Source organism: Ischnura elegans, chromosome 9 (assembly GCF_921293095.1).
Source record: "Ischnura elegans chromosome 9, ioIscEleg1.1, whole genome shotgun sequence".
Lineage (NCBI taxonomy): Eukaryota > Metazoa > Arthropoda > Insecta > Odonata > Coenagrionidae > Ischnura > Ischnura elegans.
The window spans coordinates 13,059,247-13,081,302 of NC_060254.1; positions in this window are offsets into that span (position 1 = coordinate 13,059,247).

Below are 22,056 nucleotides of genomic sequence, written 5' to 3' on the forward strand. Positions count from 1 at the left end.
CATCCTGTGATTTCGTGACTGATTTAAGTACATTTTGTTATGTGTGATGTGAAAATGCATCCTTTGTGACGTAACAGTTGTCGTTGCATGTAAGTTTGCGTTCCTTTTTAATCCCTCCCTTTAACCTACGCATACGCAGTGCTAGAAATACTAACTTCTAATGGCCCTCCCCTTCCCCAACTGCCATCATTCACCATCTCTCTTAGATTCTCCTGATTTATGTAATGAATAGAATTTTAAGATTTTAGTGAGGAAACCACGGTCAGTAATAAGTTGTCAGTGCTGAACGTACAAAGTGAATTTCCCTTTTCTAATGCCTTTTTGGATCTTTGTTTCTACAAATGCATAAAATCTTTCCCGTACAGTCGGTCTCGTTCAATCTGAGGCCTTCATATCACACAATTCCCAGTCTCAGGCCCAAGGGGCCTCGATCGGTATACCGCATTTAGTGAAACCCTTAGATCCTAGTCCCTGGTCTACGTTAGCATCACGAGATATGCCTGTTTTTGAGAGTGGCACTGATTCCTAAACATATTCGGGATTTTGCGAGAGATGCCCGTACTTATGACGAATAAATAAGATTGCAAGTTACACTCAAACTTTTCCATAAAACAAAATCATTATGTGAGATGAGGGATGAATCCAGTTCAAAAATAAATACTAAGCATTCTTAAGATGAGGAAAGATAATTCAGCGGATTTCAGATTCCTAAAATAAAGGAACACAAGTAATAAAGTTATGGATACACTCATACACACAGCAAAAATAGATAAAAATAAGACTTCAAGCAAATTTTTCGAAGGATTTATCCTAGCATTGGCAAAGATATATTCTGCTGTACAAGTGACAGGCGTTTGGAGCAGTCGAAAAAAAATTTTCTCATGCTAAATACATTGCTTCTTATTTTTAAAAATTCGATAAGATGACAAGTTTAGAGGAAAATACTATCGAATTGTTTAAAAAAAATTGATGAAAAAATTATTTCAATATTTCGCGTACATGTTTTACGATAAGCCATTATATAAAATGCAATGAAATACGAAAGTTGGAGAAAGAGTTTGAGGCCCCCTTTAGACTTAAGGTTTGCCTAACTTTGGAATAGTCAAAGTATTTTATTCTTATCTAGATGCGTGAGAAAATATAAACAATTTTTGACCAGGAAAGTTCCGTTAACGATGCATCTTCCCAGCATCATCAACTCAATCAACTCCCCCAGCTGTACCAATAGAGGGTGGAAAATACTTGGAAATCCTACGGTGCCCAACAGTCTGAAGGAAACGTTGAAGAAAAGGAGATTAGAAGAAAGGGAGATGGCGGTAAGGGATTAACAGCGGGAGCAGGATGTCTCGGATGGAGCTAATGACGATAGAAGGGGGTGCGTTGGAGGTCGACGGAAAGGGAGTGGTGGAACGCGAAGGACGAATCCGCGGGGAGGACTCTCTGTGAAGCCGAGAAATGGGACGGTGGGGGGGGGGGAGGGGGAGCGTTTTCATGGAATGAGTTAGGGGTGGGTGAGATGGAATTGAGGAGAAGGAGGCGAAGGAGGAAAAAAGGACAGCAGGCAATTAGAGATGGCGAAAACGAAAAGGAGAAAGGGAGGCGTGGGCTGATGCTACATTGGGTCCGCTGTCAAAGGGATGGGAAGCGACGCAGGGAAGAAACCACCACCGCCGCCTTGGGAAAAGAAAGAACGGAGCAATAAATGGATAAATACACCGTTGAACAAATAAGTACGGAGATTTGAGGGTAAGCATAAAATAAAAGGTAAATACGATAGCAGACTTGACGTTTTTCTGCAGAACAAATATTTTACTTTTATTTTCCCCGTCAAATGATTACGAAAATGAACATCAAGAGGGAATTTTTTTTGCTTTCTCGCCAAAACAAAAATATACTGTGCATATAATTTTGACTGGAGTAAAAAGGCAAAGGAAACAAAATTAATGTATTGGCTTGGTCTTATTAGTAGAACAAAGACACTAATTGCTGACTCAGCGATTTGAATCAAAGGCAATTTTACTTATTCTGAGTAAATGCACGGTGGAACATTTCATGCGTACATCGTCCAACAATCCCTATGTATAAGTCGTGGATGGTGCAAACATAGAGGTAATAGATGAAGTATCAGTACGTTGTGATGACTTCATCGAGGGGACGCATATTAGGAGTATTTGTGGAATAACCTTAAGAAGCTAGGATTCGTCAAACATGTTATGGGAAGATTTTTACGGATAAAAAGTTTGATAGAGCTACTTTTTCGCACTTGTCCTACCGCACCTTGAATATGCAGCGAGCATATGGGTTTAGATCAGAAATACAATCCGTAAAATTAATGAAAATACAAAGGTGAGCTGTGCCATTTGTCAAAAATGATACAAGTGTACAGAAAGTGTCACTCGTATGTTAAACGACTCTCGGAGGCTGCGCGCAAGGCTTAGATTACTTGAGCAATTGAGATTAGATGTCCTTCGGAGTGACACGAAGATCATCATAATAGAACCCCTGCATATTTTCAGGTTTGACAGAAACGATAAATTAAGGGAAAAATTTAACCAAACGGATAGATATGTATACTTACTTTTCCCCTGAATAATAAGGACTCTAAAAATGAGAGGCGGAACTTCTTTAGCATTTCCATTTTATTTTTGACGGCTGTTGTCGTAACACCCACCATCACATGCCTAATAAGGTGGCTTGCAGGGTTGTATGTAGATGTAGATAAAGGATTGTCAGGATAGGCGAGGGTAGAACTTTCAATAAATGGGGGACTGCTTTTATCCTCGGACCAACTAGCTCTTCGACAAATCCGGGCTATGGTGGTCCGAAGGCTTTACCCAGGGTTTGAACCAAGAACCCCTCGAAAATTAGCCCAGATATCTAGTTACCTGGCCACCACGCTCTCAAAACTAGATGTCACACGTAATTATTGAATATCTACAGGATAACTGAGGAGTAAAACACGTTCAAAACTAATACAGGATAAATCAAAGAGTAGAGAGCTGAATAAATGTGATAAATATGTGGCAAGAATAAAAGCTATAGAAGCTAAGAGCGAAATTTTTATTGAAATCATAACCAACACACTCTTCTAAATAAATCGTCATCTAACGATGATTAGATACAATATTCCATTTCCATACCTCTTTTAAAAATATGCTTTCATAAGGGTATAACTGCTGATATTTCAGCCTCCTTCTCTCCTTCCGCAGCACTTGCTTGGGCAGAGATATGAAACTGGGATGCAGCGGTGTTAAAGACGATATGCTTCGAACTATGTGGGGGCAGTGGGGAATCGTCAATATTCCATCCTTATTTCAAACCAAGTCAGTATGCCAAATTTGAAGTACGAAAAACAGCGAGAAATGAAAGTTAAGATTCCACATTTCCACAGGAATTATTGGTACATTGACACTCTTTACATAATTAGTGTAAAAAATTTGAAGCGTATCCAATGGGCGTACAGAATTCAAAGGACTCTAATTATAGTAGAGAAATAAAAGTCGTATTTATTCTCCTTTTAATAAGAAATACATTAAAGTTGTTTTAAAGCCATATAGAATGAAGTAAAAAATCTTCGGTTATAAAACTTCTTCCTTACTTTCCATAATACGGAATAAAGTTAAACACTCTTTGAGGGGATTTTCGTGGTAGCTTGGCCAAAATTCCATGTATTTGATACAAATTAAATTTTAATGAATTTTTATCCTGTGTAACAAAGTTTTGGAAAAATTATGAAGAGAAAACTTATTTAATGGTAAAATGCTAGTTCCTGAAACCAAACCAGATTGCGAGAACTTTATTTTACTTGTATTACTTAATGTAAGAGGGTAGTGAATAAAGGTAAGTAGGAACGTTTTTCGGTCTAGAGAAAAAGGTCATACATGTAAAAGCTTTGCTTCGCTACAGTAAAAGTGAAAATATTTGGAAAATAGTCGCAGTCATAAGGGATAACTCGCTGCCACGCAAGATACTCGCAAGCATGTAACCACAATGTGGCATTAAAGTCAAGTGATCTTGAACACACCAAAACCTGAAGGAGTGAAATCATAAGCACTGAATAGAGCCGGATTGGAAGGAACAGAAGAGACGGGGGCATTGAGTCAACCAGGGATGTGGAAAACGGTGCGGGGGAAGAAAGATGAGTTAGGCTCATTGGAGGAGAAAATCCGTGGGAAGAATAGGAAGAGGATGAGAGGCGTAGAGAGCGGAGAAATGGGAAAAGTGTGGGTGCCAGGAGAGAGAGAGAATATAGGAGGTGGTTTAGGGACAGTATAGAAGGCCTAAAAATGAGAAATAGTATCCCAGGATGGGACCAAGGGAAAGAAAAGGTAGAGGACGAGATAGGAAAACTTGAGAATGGAAACGAAGGAAATGGTAAGGTAAGGAGCTCCTCCAAAACCAGCGTTGGAATAGGGACCTAAATAAAGTATCTTTCGTAAAGAAACAGTATTTTTATATGAATAAAGCCCAAGAAAAGCGTGGAGCTGCATGTATGAATAAAGAAAATTCAATAGTTAATTGGTATTCACTTCGTTAAAGTGATGGATTTGTTCTAAAACTATAAAATAGTATAGAACCAACAATAATCTTACCACACTACTTATAGGCAGGGGAGCTCCGTAGCCCAGTGGGGGGAATGCTTGGTTGCTGATAAAAGGGTTCTGGGTCAAAACCCTTGAAGTGCAACGTGGCTAAGGAAAATAATCCCTACCCTGAGCTAGATAATCCACATGCCAGTATCAAGGTCCGGGGTGAGCTCTACCTTAGCCAATACAAACCTAAAATTTCACGTTGGGAAACTCGAGTAGCCTTTCAAGATCCGAAAGCCTTCAGTAACTATTTCCAAAGTAAGTCATACTGAGACTACTCAGTGGATATGACAGAAGAAAATATGTGAGCCTCCTAAAAGAATGAATTCAAATTAAAGGATTTGGTCATTATTTTTCCCAAAAAGTGGCTTTATTTTAACTTTACCGATGACTTAGGCTATAGTTAAACAATTTTACTGCATTTATTTCCAGTGAAGATGCGCCTCTTTTTACATTTAATTGACGGATAAGCATTAATTAATTTTTGGAATTAATTTTTCAATGTGAAGCGTCTTTCACAGAAATGTTTCAAAGAAGTTAAACCCACGATTTAAAAACTATTCCTTACATATTTTTATTACAGCAAGGAATAAGTCTTCTTTACGATACAATAAAAGTTATTTTTTACACTGACCGCAGTGAAATGCGATAGGGATTGCACCAAGATGGACGCGGTTTCATTTTGAGAACGGAGTAAAAGGACGAAGGAAGATGGAAAGGGTTTGAGCAAGGAGGGCAGGGTAAAGGCGGGAGATGAGAGAGGGGAGGAGGATTGGGATGGGAAAGGAGAGACCCAGGAAGAGAAGGAGGGGAGGGGAAAAGCGAAAGAGGGGAAGTGAAGGAAGAGGAGGAGGGGTGGAGAGAGAGAGAGAGAGAACAGGAGGATTCTGGGACGCCGCTGCCTACGTCACAATCGATCTTCAGCACGCGCTTGGTTTGCCCGCGTAAGTGGGGAAAGGAGAGAGAGAGAGGGATATCATATATATATTCCTACAGGACACGGCTGCAGGCGATGGGCAGAGGGTGCAAAAGAGCACATGACGTGTGCGGGCAGTGATAATGATGCGATATCATCAAGGACTGGTTCAAAAAGAGCGGCGTGGGTCCAGCTGAGAAGATAGGGAAGGATTTAAGCCGGCAGCGCGAGAAAAATTAAAAAGAAAAAAAAACAGTTGGGTGTGGCGGACAATTTTTTTCTTTTTTCGCCTAATCCTTTCGTTTTCATCTTTTGGGGTCGGTCGTGCTTCATTTTTGAACATCAACTGCAACGAATAGAGCCTCAATTAAAATTTCTTCGCTTACTTTCCCAGTGCTTTAACCTGAAATTAGATTTGATAGGGAGGTTACGACTCCAAATGTAGTACGTACATACTTAACTATTGATAAGGAAAATTTACAAATCTTGTGTTCATCTCGGCATATTTTATTCAGGACTAATTTTCTATTTTTGGTGAAGTAAGAAAGATTAAACATGACATTTTAAACATGGTGCATTTCAAGTTTGGTGCTATCTGAGTGTAAACCCAAAGTATTCAATTAAGTATTAGCCCGGTAGGTCTCAAGAAATAAAAACATTTTTGACGATCAGAGAGAAAATAAGTATGTAAAATATACCCAAAAACTTTTCTTCGAGTAAATATGAAGTTGATTACTCTTAAAAAGGCAACATTGATCAAAGAAAGCCAAAGGCAGTGTAAATCGATTTGGCATAACCATTGGCTGATAAAAGATGAAATTTAAAAGATTAAATTCTTCTTAACATACACAGTGGTAGAGAGTTAAAGATTTTTCTAACGATTGGCTTAGACTATCAGTTCTCTGAAATGGATTTCTTAATTAATTCACTCTGTGTACCACAATAATGTGCGATTTCAGTTAATAATATTTAATATGACGGTTCCATTAATATGGCTGAATTAGCGTTTGTACGTTCATTTACTCAAGTAACTTAATAGCGTGTTGTTCATGGAGTACAAAAAACAGCTGAAATGTGGTAGCGTAAACCATCAAACAACAATCGTCGAGGTCCATGTTCACGGGGCAATCACAAACCCAATAATTCAGCTTGGAGGCTCGTATGGATGAGTGAAGCTAGAGCTTATCTCGGAAAAAGGTACATGCGTTAAAATTTCATCCCTTCAGGTTCACGGAGCATGTTGCTTTTCCTGAGTCAACTTGTAACTCGAGGAGTTTGTTTGAGAAAATCCACAAGCGTCAACCGTTTTTAAATCCACTGCTGACGGATCAGCAGCCTTTCTCTCCACCCAGTTTACTTTTAATATAAAGGAATAGATACATATAAATTCAAAAGAGTTGTGATGAATCATATAACTGATGTGGAGGAAAATAAGAAAATTTCAGAAGTTCAAAGGAAAGCGTAGTATCGACAGCGTTGGCAAAAAGGAAGGAGTGCGCCACATTTGGAATATCCCCGGCTTCAATGGAAAGCAAATTCTGGGATGAAAGGGATGGGAACGAAAGGCAAATGAGGAAAAGACGAGGTCTATATTAACGAGAAGAGGAAGAAAATGGCCCGTGGGTGAGATTGGGAAAAGTGGGAGAGGAGGCAGGGTTTTTGCGCGGATCGGCGTGGGCAGTCGGAATCGATCAGGGGAAATTCAATAGCGAGGAATGTTCGCGAAGGAAGAGAGAGGATAACGTGACGGGAGTGCGAAATTTCAGGATAAGAAAAGGAGGAGTGAAATTCAAGGATGGACAGGTCTGAATTCCGCCGAAACGAAGGAGGAGAAAGTTAAAAGAAGGGAGGAAAGGGACGGAGATTGAAGTCGAAGTATCTGAGAACAAGAGAGTGAACTCAAAAATGCAAAAAATACATTATTATTCAAAACATTTCTCTGAATCTACAGCCATCTAGAGGATATTCTACAGATGCAGGCGTTATATGGTCGAAGTTCGACATATTTAAATAAAATATGGTAGCACTTTTCCACTACATTTAAATGCGTACGATGTGTTTCGGTCTTGTATCAGATGATGGCTCAATGAGCCGAAACGCTTCAGAGCCGAAACAATTCAGAGAAAAGTGCTACCATCTTTTGAATGAAAATTAAGCTATGTTTTTATAACAAAGTTTTATTTTCATCCAATATGAATAAAATCTATAAAGTAGCACCTCAAACCATCAGCTACCATCTTTTCTTTAAATAGGGGGATATTTTTACTCTGGGTTTTGGTCGAGGGAAAACTTAAAGAACATATGCGTCCGTAAGTTATTCTTAAGATGATTACGCATCTATAGCATGTGCATGACCGTTGAAGAATTAAGTATATAATTTTAATGCTGAAGAGTTAAGCATTGAAAATTTTTGGAAAATAAAAACTTGAACATGCTATTGATTTTGCATTTAAATTGCCTCAAAACTCAAATTACTAACTTTAAATTAATATAACTCTAACTCTAAGTATTTGAGGTATTCTACAGTTCACATATTTTTAAGAAAGAAGGTCTAAGCAGTTGACCACTAGTTGAGTAAATAATAATTATACTCAGTTATTGAGTGAGAGTGGTGGCAAGAATAATTACGTTATTTCTCATTTTCACCATAGCATGCATAGCCTTGTTAATAAGTGATCCCCATGATATTTGCCTTAGCTTTGCTTAGAGCAATAATTCAAGATTAATAAAATTAGCAAGATTTTCTACTTACTTTGAATTAATGTTTCCCTATAAATACTCGAAAATTATATTTAAATCAGTATTTCCACTTTCAATGAACAAGCATAAGAAGTTATGACGAAGGATCTTTTTCGTATATTATTATTCCCATCGACATCTTCTATGGAGCAAAAAGTAGAAGTTTTTCGAAGGATAAGAAATCGTGACGGAGAAAGCTAGAGTAATGAGACGCAATAGTTCATAATATCTTCGGTCTTTCCCTGGTTTCCATGAACAATAATAATCGAAAAAAAACGCATCATCAAGGAAAGATGACCTTAAGTCTCTCAGCTTGAAGCTCGCCTTCAAAATTGCTGAAGAGGAAAACAACTGGTTCAGCAGCTCGGAGAAAAAAAATACAAACATTCCCATTCATTGGGGAATTTATTTTATTCTATTCCATCTCCCTCTGCTACCCCACGTGTGGAGTGATATAATGCCTGGGGGATAATTTCCGACTGATTTCTGGGTAGACCGAAATTGTCTCCAAAACCTCCATGCCGGATGAATGAAAACAACTTTTTTCCTCTCCACTCGCCTCCCTAAGAAGGGAAAAGGAAAAGAAATTGGAATATGCCTAAGGGATGTCCATCTTTAAGAACCCTCAACACTCAACGGGATGGTCTTCCTTACATTCTCTCTCAGTTCGTTTGGAATTCCCTCAGAGCACACTCCAACCACCCAACTTCCCTCCCCGCTTCGTTTTTTCCCTTCAAGTCACTCGTGCTTGACTTATCGGTCAATGAAACCTGCCCGAGGAATAAGGGACGGGTAAAATATACAGCCGTGGCAGCTAAAGGGATGGGAGAGGGAAGAGGAAAAAATGCCCAGAATACAGATTAATGGTAATGGGAACAGTGGAGAGGGGTAGGGCGGTGGACACAAAGTGGGTGGGGAACGTATGAGAGGAAAAGACAAAAGAACAGCGCTTTGGCGAAGTGGGGCAAAAGATGGGACCGGACTACCGCCGCCGACGTTGGTTTTTCCGGGGTGGGGGTTGGAAGCCTCAGCTGTGGCTGGATTGATCTTACGGCGACCAAGACGGAAGGAAAGAGAGGACGATTTTTTTCATCCTCCGCTTTCTTTCTCCACCTACCGTGACGGGGACGGAGGAGTTGGAGTGGATGGTATGAGAATGTTAGGAGACTAGATGCGTGAGGAGATGGAAAGTTAAGAGCGAATAAGCTTGAGAAAAATGAGACCCCGAGCAACATTAACGTAGAATGTATGGCGACCACGAGTTTAAATGACCAAGACAACGGAGGAGGGCAAAAAGATGAAGACGTAGACCCGAGCATAGGCGGTGTGAAATGTAGATGTATTTTGGGATTTTTTTTGCGTCGTCTCAAACGCCTTAACTTAACCGCAATTTAAGATAGGTCTCGAGGAGTGTAATTCTTTAATACGTGAACAATATTGAGCAATTTACTCTTGTTCAAATGCTTCGAGATTTTTCGTGTGATAAGGGACTTGAATTAGCGATTCTATGCTAAAATAAATGATGGGAGTAGAAAACTTTGGATTATAAAGGAGAAACTTGCTTAAGGTTTGCTTGATGAAATAGTCAAGACTATCACAAAAATACCTTTTAATTTTGTAAATCTCGGGCACAGAGAATGTTTATCCATATTTCCAATGACTGCGCATTAGCTATTCCCGGAATTGTGGTAATTAAACTTTTGAGAATTGATAAATAAAAAAGAACTGCCCAGTGATGTTTATACAGTTGATATTGTTTTTTGAATGAATAATTTCTCAGTGATTTCTTCATTGGTTCAATAATAATAAATAAAATCAATTATAATAAATCTAAGCGTACTAATAATATTTTTCATCTTCTACATCTATATGGCACGACCGCACGAGACGCAATTAGCCTGTGATGGGAGTTTTTGGATCATTATCTGTCAAGCTTGTAAGAAATACAAAAATAGAAAAATTAATTAGTAAAAGTTTATATATATAAATAGAAGAATATATATTCTTCAATCGAGAGTTGACAGTACTTAAATATCATTCGCGTGTAAAATGAGTAGCACCATCGATATGAACTTTCACAGATAAAGAAGCAATAACATATACCTATGTTTCCTCCATTTCAGTGAAAATTTGAAACATTTATGTCTAAAATATTGGCAGAGTTACACACTTAAAGTTATCATCAGTATTGTTAAAAATTGGCATACGAGGAATTGCCGTTTTATCATGCCATAAAATCAGTCAGTGTATCACTTCTGAGAAATATTCTATTCGTGTTCGTAGCTGTAGTCAGATATTCAAGCAAAAATAAGCAGACTTTTTAAAATGCAGCATTGAATTTCACGTTAAGGCACTTGAAATGTTTGAATGAGACAACTCCTGCCCCAAGATATCCAGGAAAAGTAAGAATTGGTGGTTGTGCTAAAGGAGGGATTGGATGGAAAGTGGAGACATTGCAAGAAGAGGAGGAGAGATGCGCGGAATGGAGCCAGCAGAGGAGGAATAAAAAAAGTTGGCCGGGTCATCAGGGTGGTTTGAAAGGGAACGACGATAAAAGGGAAGGGGCAGGAGGAGAAGACTTTGGAATTCGGTTAATGAGAGAGCAAAGAAAGGGAGGAAGAAGTGTGCGTATCAGCGGATCTCTGCGATGGACCCTTAGGGTATGTGCGAGGGGGTGGGGGTAACGGGGAAAGGGTACGGATCGGGGGAGGGGCAATGAAGAGAGACAGAAAGAAAGAAAGAGATGATCCCAAGTGATGAGACGCACTACTCTTCGTTTCGGTTTCGCCTGGAGTTATTGGGTGGAGGCAATGTGAGTTAAAAGTGGGAATTTAAAAGGGGAAGAATGTGGATTTTATTTGAATATTTTATAAATTATACCTACTAGCATTAACCCTTTATAATCCAATGTCGCTTCTAAGAAACATCACAAATGTATAAATGTTTGGCTCTATTTCTGAAATATTTAATCTACGTATCATATTGTGGTGTAAACCTTAATGACAAAATATTTAGCTGCCACAATAATAATATTTTGGTGCAAATTAGTCAAACTGTCAAAATGAAAAACCCTGGAATTTGATTTCTCCCCGAAGTAGCTCTGGGTGAGAAAGGATTAAGTTATTATAACAGCTTGGTAATAAATCATTTCTCCAATATGTGAGCTCTGACAAATCCATAGGGATGTTCGAAACGTCCTTCCATGTAACGGAAGGTGTAAAACAACTTGTGGATGGAAACCGTTGTTGAAATTGCAACAGTGATATTCGCTTTTATGATGTGATATGTGAAGGATGTGATATTCGTTCCGTTCGTTAAAATAGGAAATAACTTAGAAAGATGCGTATTTTCTCTCCGCATGCAGTATGCGTGTAATGCTTTTCATTGGCGACTTTCGGTGATACCAACTGGCGAAGGATCGTTGAAAATTCGACAATAAGGCGGACAGAAATTTCCGCGAGAACCAAGTCCTTCTTATTAACGACGTACTGGCAAAATTAGCAGTGCCGGAACGCACTTTCCTTAACTTTCTTCAGATTTAAAATATTACTCTGTGTTTTTTATTACAAGTCATTTTTTACATTTTATTACCATTTTTTTGGTTATGAATGTATATATTAGAAAAAATATTGGGGCAAGAAAATTGATAAAAGTGTTATGTGACTATTATGTCCTCTTTTAACCAGTGCTGGAACGGCGCGGCGTTCCGGCGCGTTCTGGCACTAAGGCACCACTGCTTCTTTTCTAATACCATGATATAGAATGAGGGTTTCTTGACCTTGGAAGGATGGACTGGAGCAAAATGGTACCGAAAGTGATGCGAGAATGTAAGCATATGGGCTTAGACGGCCAGGAAGGCTCCATAATTGCCTTTGCTCTTTAATTTATATGGAGTCCAAGGAGGGCCCAGAAACGAACAATTGACTTTGGGCATACCGGATCAATACAGAGACGCCCGCAAGATTGATTCTCTCTTGATATGACGCTTCATCGTTCCGGACGTTTTTATTGATGTTATTAACAGGCACGTTAATTATTAAGGTATCTGGGTAAATTTTTCATAAATGAATACAGCCTCAGTGTAAGGGCATAATTATTTCCTAGCTTTCCGCATTCGTTTTACAATTTTCCATGTATTTTCTAGTTTTCAAGTGTAATACCTGTTTTTCCAAGATATTCAAGTAGAAAATTGACATGAGTGCATATTTTCAGAGATTACGACTGGATTCTCGACAGAAGTTATTATTTTCAATAATCCTGTGACTTATGTCTTTAAATAAAAGTCATTTTTGCATTTATTTAGGTGCCTCAGGAGTAATTAAAATACTCAGCTCTATAACGGTAAAATTAGCCTTTTTCTAGGCCTCATTGTGCTCTAATATCGCAATCCTAAACACCATAACTTCACTGCAGCATCGATAAAAGGGGAAATACTCTAATTTTCTCTCGTTTTACCTTGATATGATCATTCAACCGATATCTTGTAATGAAAAGGTAATATGAGAGACGTATTTCAGTGAAAAAAGTATAAATCATTGCATACCTACAACAAGACGGTAAGGAGCAGCAAGCAAACAAAATACGTTGAAAGTCGTAAGAGTAAGTTAGTACATAAATAAACAGGTAATGAATCATTCATCCAGAGACACAATCTCGAAGGTAAGTTTAGAAAAGTGAAGGTGGAATTTACCCCAGATAGCTACAGGCACGCGAGTCTTAAACAATTAGGTTAGGGGGCTAATTTCACCGTCTGTGCCACCTCGCATTTCGAAGATCTTTGATTGGGAGGATTCGAAGGCCTCACCAGATATTTGAACCGGTGAGCCTTAGAAAAACAGGCCTATCGCTCAAACCATTACCCTCCCCCTAATAAATTGTATTTAAATAGGAGGAGTGAGAATACTGCCAGAACCAGGATCGCCACCAATATTAAACTCCTTTTTAAGATTTAGATCAACGTATAGTAATGCAAAAAGCCGGAAACTTTAAAAAATCGATAATCATTTGTAGACACCGGATTATGGATAACAGTACATACCCTACAGAAATGGAAGTATGCTGTTGACATCCCCAAAACGTTAATTCTGATGGAAATAAATAAAAAATTTACGCGCATTTCACATATTAGATTTCAATTAAGATAGGTACGACTAGAGTTTTAATACTTAGCATCATCTCCAGGTGATTTACACTACGCAAAATTGGCAAGTTCTATTTGCCTACACCATGGAAAAATTCCACATAATTAGCACCGACACCGCTCGTATACTAACTCTGATTTACACTCGAAATCGGGATCATAGAACTGATTGCAGGTGCTTCAGCCACTGCAGCTCCAGTCACCCTAGAGTTCTGCGCAAATAAACGCGGAGGAGTAAAGCGAATTAGAAGAGGAGTCTCATTTCTCCAATCCTTGGACGAACGCTCCAGTCCTCCGTTTCCTGCCAAAGCACTCCTCAACCATGCCAGGCCCTCGCTACTCTTCCCAATAACCCTACTACTTCCCTCAAGAACAGGCATACGCCGTGGGAGACCGAAAAAAACCACACAAGCCGGCTCTCATTTCCGCCTCTGCTTGCTGAGGCTCAACTTCTTTCGCTCGCTGTGTTAAAAAAATCAATATTTTTCTCCGTTGCTATCCCGTACCTCCTCTCTCCTCCGGAGGCGAAGTTCTCCCACTGACGTACCTCCCTACCCTACCCCGGCCTCCGTCTCCACAGGGGCTCCAGGAAGGGAACGAGAGGAGGGAAGAAACATTCGCGGCAATGGCTCATTCGAATAATACAGTTTTACGGCGGCTGCATTTGCGCCGCGGCTCCATTTGGGTTCGCCAAGGGAGTGCGGAGGATGCCATCTCGGGAGCGGCACACACACTAAGCCACACTTCCACTGTGGGGCGACACACTCGCTGTTACATTATAGCCCACTCCTAACAGTCGCTAATACTCGGGGAAAAGAGGCGCATGAGAGCTCCTCAGGTGGAGTCTTTTCTGCCCTTCCACCCTCCGCCATTCCTCTTCTCCCCCTTGCACCCCGAACTTGGCTTTTTTTTGCTAGTTTTCCCCCATTTTTAAACTAGCATATCAAAGTCAAGAATCCTAGAAGGCGGAGCGCATGGCTACTGAACGTAAGGTCCCGGGTTCAAATCCCGGGAGAAGTTTTTGGACCTTTCCAACAAAAATTCTAGAGTAGGAAACGGCCTAATGAAAGAAACTAGTTCCTCTACCATGATTAAAGCACAAATGGTAATCTCCACACTATTTTATTTATCACTTAACCGACCATGGTTTCGACACTTGGTGTCATTTTCAAGGTAATCTAACAAAAAAAACTCTCGGTATATATACCCAGGCCAAGGTAGGAGGTGTGGGGCATATGGACTTGGAGTGAGGGGAGTGGAAGGTGGAACAGATTAGGTGAACAAATGAGTGAAGGCCGAAACCAGAAGACATACAACAAGAGAAGCGTGAAGGTCAGGGTTTTGACGTCATGGGGAAGCTTAACTTTAACAAAGATGAGTCCGTACAAAATAAAACACCATTAAAAAGTCCATCCGGGCTGTTGGCAATTTCAAATTTTTCCAAAAAACCTAATTTTAGCCCTTTATCAATACATTGTAAAATATCTGAGTCAAAATTTTGTTCGATTACCTTGAAAATGACACCAAGTGTCGAAACCATGGTCGGTTAAGTGATAAATAAAATAGTTTGGATATTACCATTTGTGCTTTAATAATGTATCTATCATTATTCCACAAAATGAAGCGGGAAACGATTTTCTACGTGTTCCTCTACCCTGAATGTATGAAGTTCACATGTCTTTGGCTTAGTACGATGAGATCTCTACCCTCATTTATCCAAACCAAAATGCGGGTCGAATCACTTAGGTCTTGTTTGAGGCCAAAAGCCAATAGCCACTATAATTAATGTATTAGTTAATAAAATGATTGCTACAACATAAAATAAAAATAACAGGATGAATTTTTACAGTACTTAATTCTATGACAAAATCACCCCACCCCAATCTTTAATTTTTTATTTGAGCCGCCAAAAATCTACCAAATACATGTTACTCTACCATTACAATGTCAAGGTTTGAATGATTGAAATTTTAAAATTGAAAACAAAAGTATTTATGCAAACATCTTTAGTGTTTTGGTTGTCATGGTATTCACGGCTTTGAAAGAAAATGGCTTTGAGGGGAAAACATCTGATACTTGCATTAAAGTAGGATAATGAAACCATAATTATGGTATATCATTTGTTATGAGTTTCTAAGGTTATTCACTCAACACAAATTTCAGCTAGTATTGTGCAAGTTAATGAATATATATGTTTTGTTTGGTTTAAACCGTGCTATTACTACCTCTTTGAGGTCAGGTTCAATATAAAAACATATTATCTTTTCGAGTGCACTACGGAACGATGTACATTTTTTCGATTTGAATTCTTAAATAAGAAGAATAGATCGATTGGAAGTACCCATCGATAAAAAGTATTGTTAAAACGCTACAATTTTTTAAATAAATTTCTGTTGGATAAAAAGTCACCTTCGATACATATACAACAACAAAATTGTTAGAAGATCCAAGAAGGTTAATATATTAGGAATTATTAAAATACTTAATTCTATGTACGAGAAAATCAGGCCACATATATATTTATTTTCGCTATTTGCGCTAATATCACTCCCCACACCCCACAAGTCTTTCCTTCCACCGCCAACATTTCTCTCCGCCCAAACCTCCTCATCCCTCGCCTCCCTTCTTCCCGGCATGCAGATGGATGCGATCCTCCGGCTTTAAACCTCCCCTCTCAAAGGAAGCGAGACTCCTCCGCACGTAACGTTCATAGCGAAAAAGAGATCCCGCGGATTTTTACGCGTGACTCGCATCCTTGAGAGGCCTCCACAATGAAGGTTGGTGGCCGTACATTGCAGCAGACCACCAGCGCCGCCCGTGGTACGAATCTTTAAACACAAAGGAGAAATAAAGGCATAATGTCTTATCCATGGCTTCATTCTAAAAAAAAGTTTTTTTTCTTGCTTCCTTTATAATTTTCTTCTTTCCTTTCTGCGTCGGAAACCAGCGTTCTTCCCATTCGAGGGTGCTTGAAATGACGCCATAAATTATTCCGATGCCGCGGTTAAAGAGTGCATTGCTTCAACGGATGAGATTGGAATTTTTTTTAACACTATGGCGACAGAAACCGTCAGAAGATCTGGATGGTGACTGAATATTCGGAAAAGGACCTGCTGATGGCAATAATGCATGAACAATAGGAAGTCACAGTTTTTTACAGCAAGCCAGGAAATTTAATTATAACGATTATAATTTCTTAAAGGAGTGTGCCTGAACCTACCCAAGCCCATTTTAAAAATTAACCTAAAAATATCTTGTATGATGTTGGGCACGATATGGTGGAATTTCTTAATATTATTAAAATAAGGCATTGCAATATTTCCACTGAGTTACATTATTAAACAACGCGTTTCGTCGTTACAAACAACACTTGATAATGTTGTTTGTAACGACGAAATGCTTTGTGTAATAATAAAACTCAGTGAAAATATTGCAATGTCTTATTTTAATAATAACCCAAAAATATCTAAAACGGTTGCAAAAATCAACTGGCACCCAATGTTAAAAGCGCAGCTTAGCATTTCTTTCTTGCATAGGTTAGCGCGGTGATACTCATGATGTATACAGTTTTACGGATTTTCCAGCTGCGTTTGTTGTTATAATTTTGAAAGAGCAAAGGTAGAGGCAAAGGAGAGCCGCTACTACCCAAGGCATATCAGGGAGGCCTTGGATAACCACAAGACCGTAATCAGCAACGTGTGTACGAATGATGACGAATCAGCGCTAAACATAAGGAAGCCTAGGGCTATACAAGATGGCGAAAACTCAAGGTTTCTCACCAATACCTGAAGACGGAAGGAACGGTAAAAATGGAAGGCACGCGTTTCGGGGCAAAAGATTCGAGCGGGCATGGGCTTGCTGGAAAAGGATCTCAAGCAGGAGGGGCACTTACAAAAGCAGGATGGCTTTCGAAACTTTTGACACCCCTATACAACGATCGTGGCTGGTGAACCTGGAACCGTGAATTGAAAATGTTAATGGCATACCTGCATGCTTTCCAATGTTGTTTGCAGTACAAAAACTACGTAATAAAATAAATTATATGTTTATTGTAACCATTGATCAGATTGATTGATTTGAAGGAGGTCAAGGAAAGTAAACAGTGGCTATCCTCATAGACTATTTGAATAGTGATTTAAGCTGGGAGTGCCGTGAATAGAGCTGTTACGTTCAATACTCCGAAAATATATTTTTATCCTCGAGGAAAATTCTTCGGGGTCGAGGCAGTTTTTCCCAGGTGACTCCTAGGTGACATTGGGTGTGTTGAACGAGGTGGGACGGGATACAATATAGAGAGTTGTTTCAAGCTTAATGTCGTGGAATTCTCACATATAGGTGATTGAAAGGTTACTCATTGTTTTCCACAAATACTTAAATTTGACTTCACGGTTTCAATTCAATGTCGTATTTCAGACACACCCGAAGATTTTACAAATGCTTTAGAATTGGGCGTAGGATAACATTGAAGCATTATTGGAAAATTGTCAGTAAAATTCAATTTACTAAGACGTTAAGGAGAATATGAAAGAAATATCAAGCTTATCAAGGGTGAATAAATTCTGTTCTAGGAAGCCAGGACTACAGTTAAAAGGTTCTTAATACTCGAAATATATATATGTATGATGACCGTTCGTTTTTTATTCCGCCGGAAAAATGTCATGGTGGCCGGACTTTCGTCACTCAGTCTTAATTTGGAGACAACCTAGCAAAATAGTGAATGAAAGAGAGTTTTCCGCAAATATTTAAATTTCACTGCACGCTTTCAATTCAAATTTATATTTTTTTCAGACACAACTGAAGATTTTACTAACACATATAAACAGGTCGAGAAGTAAAATTTAAATATTAATGAAAAATTGCCAGTAACATTTCGTTTACTTGTGCGTAAAGAAGAATACTAAGGAATGTATATCATGCGTGTTAAGCATGGATGGCAATGGAAACGAAACGAAAGTCAAAACCAGTAAAATTTCAATAGTTTCGTTCCAGGGAGCGGAGTGTAAAAACGAAACACAATGGAATAAAACCTGGGAGGCTAAACTTAGTGTCGAAACGAAAGCGGAGTCAAAACTTCTTCGGGTCGAAAATGAACTAAAACTCTGGGACGAAAAAAAACATAGATTATCTTTCGCACCGGTGGGACCATGTGCTTTACCTTCCAACAGTTTTAGTTTCGACACACACACCGGGTACGAAGTATGGTTGCATGAAGTAGAAGCAGGGTTCACTCACATTTTTACCACAAAAAAGAGAACGGTGTGCGCAAACTGGCCATTCGATTTTTAAGCTCAAATTTTTAAACTCTCTATAGTCTGTCATGAAATGGGTCAAAACTATTCACATTTATCTCCTTCCGCTCAACTTCTGGGATCGAAACTTAACTATGAGCTTCGATTTCGAGGAGTTTCGATTACTTTAGTTTCGTTCTTGGGATTAAAGTTTCGTCCGGGGTCGAAACTAAGCTCCTAAGTGATTTTAATTTCTTGCGGGAATGAAACTAAACCGAGACCTCGTATTTTCATTTCCCACCGGGTAAAAACAAAACATTTTCGTTTTGAAGTAAAATCTGATGCTTATAAGCTGGCCAACTTCATCCACTCACCATTAGCCCTGAGGATGGAACCCGACTCGAGTTCCGAAACGTCGGCAGAATGGAGGGAGACCACCCGACTGGAAGCCCGAATGGCCTTTTTCAAACATTTTCGTTTTGTTTCACTTACCATCCCTGGTATTAAGAGTGGAAACGCAATATTCTTGCATTTTTCAATCCTTGCGTTGAAAGCTAGACGTAGAAATAATAAGTTCGTTGCATTCGAAATATCGAGGATACCGTAGCAATATGCTTTATATTCCACCGGTAAATTATTAGGGGGGGATACTTTCGTCGCTAAGGTGACAGTGGGTGTATTGAAGGCGGTGATGTGGGTTGAAGGGAAAGGATTGAATGAAAGCAGAGCGTGGAGGAGGGGGAAATGTTGTGGATTGTGGTGAGGTGAGAAGAGATCTATTTTGAACGGGAGTAAATGGAAGGCACGGGTCTCGGGGCAAAAGATTCGAACATGCGTGGGCTGGCTGAAAAAGGACCTGAAGGGGGAGGGGCATTTACAAAGGCATCTTTCCCCATTTGCGTGTGCGTGGGGATGCTGCGGGGGTTGATCATTGGATCCAATGTGTCGCTTTTCGCCTCTCTCCTTCCACTCTTTCCCAAAACAGATAGAAGCGAAATCTCCCTCTGCCACCCCCTCCTCCATATGAGTCTTCCTTACTCCACTAACCCGCTCCGCATAGTGCTTTCGTCACAAAAATCGACGCGTGTTTCGTTAGAATGCATTATCATCACCAGCCCAATGACACTCCCTATCCCACTCCATTGGGAGCCCATGGTCATTTATTGAGGCCGTTTCCTCAACCTGCCGCACGTTGGTCGGGGCGGCGCCACGTATTCTGGAGGGCAAGCATTAGCGGGCAAGTTACTTTCCTTATCGTTGAGCGTGTGCTACAGGTGAGAGGTAATGGTGATTTTTGTAGCTAATTTAGATTTAGTTTTCTTTTATTTTTTGTATGTTGGTTTTCTGCATTATTTCCTTATTGTTCTACATCAATATTTCGTGGATATATTGTAGATATATTCTATTCTACTCATATTCTAAGACCGTGATCATCAGCCAAAATCATCAGTCCTTCATCTCTTTCTCTTTCACTCCCTATGCCCTGAGCAATCCAGACTTTTCTTTGCGCACTCTTTCCCCTAAAAGTGATCAAAGAAGAACACAGGCCTTCGATACCTGGGGTATTTATTCTACATTTCCAAATTTGGGCTCGAATTCGAATGACGTCACATATCACGCCAAATACGAGCTTTATTTAAAAGTTCAATAGGCGACTTCCTCGGGATTAATTCTACCCCATCGTGTCATCGCTGTCGTCTTGATCGATGAACGACACATTGAAAGATTCATTTGAAGATCCTACTGCTCTCAGAATATGGCAATTTTCCACCGGAAATAAGGAAAAAACCCCCTAGTAGCTCGAGTAGGGTGAAGAAGATGAAATGGAGGGAAAGGGCAAGAAAACAGGAAATATATGGAATAATAAAAGAAGAAAGGGCAATGTGGGTCATTGTACGCCGAAGAAAGAAGATGGTGAATTGCCCACACAATGTAGTACAGTATTTCACTCGCAAACATAATGAAAGGAAAATATGAAGGAAAGGCCCCTAGAGTATGTCCATTCGGCAAGGCCATATGTACCAAAGGCAAAGCAGTACAATTTATCGGTCTTATGATTGCAACACTATCGCCATGTTTACAATAAATTCGATTCGTCACAAAACTCACTGAAGCAATTTAGATTGTATGTCGCACAGAAATTATCCTTAAACTATGACCTTAAATTATAGTACTCAATTATTGGGCCCAAATAGAACAAAACTTAAATAACACACATTTAACCTGGGAGTAGAATTTTACTGAAACACGCGCAAATACAATTAATCACTACAACTTGCCAAAAACTGCTCCGCCAGTCATAAAGGTCTTGTGGAGAAAGGGTAAGTGTGCTAATAACCTTCTGATAGATTCCTCGCACGATTCAGTGTCTATCGTATGAATTAGCTCGACTGGGCCATCGTACCCCTATGGCCAGCGTGCCCCGGTCTCCCATTTGTACTACCCGAAAATTATCATTTTTCTCGTTCCGAACTTTTCCTAATCACGTGACCTCACTCCCTTCGTTTTTATTTCAAATACAGCTACGCACAAAGAGGTGAGGAAAGGGATCGCGAGCGACACCGAAATAGGGAGTGGGGCGAAGGAGAGGGCACAGAAGGTGAGACGGGACTCACATCCTCCTTGCTATCCTTAAGGTAAGGCACTGATTTATGATTTCCCTCACCCTCCCAATTCCCAACCCTTATTTATGTATCTGCTCGTCATTTATTTCATTTTTTCACTCCGCGTTTATTTGGCAGGATCTCTTTTTACATCAGCGCAGTCTTTTTGAGGGGAGCCAAAGAGAGAGAAAAAAAAGAGAAATGAGGGAATGAGTGGGAGAATATACGAACGGAGCCAGCAGGCTGGTTCGCCAATTACGCCACCGTGACTCCTCCCTGAAAAAGATAAAAGGCTGGCTGCTGACTGGGTGGGTGGCACAACGTATATATATAAACACACACAGGGAGAGAAAGGGGTGAGATCGCAGACTGCTAATGAATACACTTCTTACCTCCATATAATCAACGCTGCTCTCTCTGCCTCTTTCTGTTTCTCTCCGTTCCATCCCTCACATCCCCTCTCCCTGCATTTTTCCCACCGAACCAAACACCCCCCTCCTAAGCCTCCTACCCCTCCCTCTTTCCCTCTGTCAATACCTTCCTGCGCTCTGAAATACCTCGCCTTCGCTCTCTCGCCTTCTTCTCCTGGTTCTGGGCGTAATGAGACGATTCATTTCGTATACACTGCCTGCCTCACTCTGTCTCTCACTCCCACGATGCTACTTCGCTTTCAACCCCCTCCACTCACCTCCCCACCCATGCCTGATTTGTTTCCCCCTCGCAATTCCCACCGCTATGGTATCTTCTGCAGCCCACCTTCGCGAGGCCGACGTAAAAAAATGTGGGGGTAGGGAAACGAAAGATGATAATTACGACTTCGAAATACGCAAATGAACTTGAG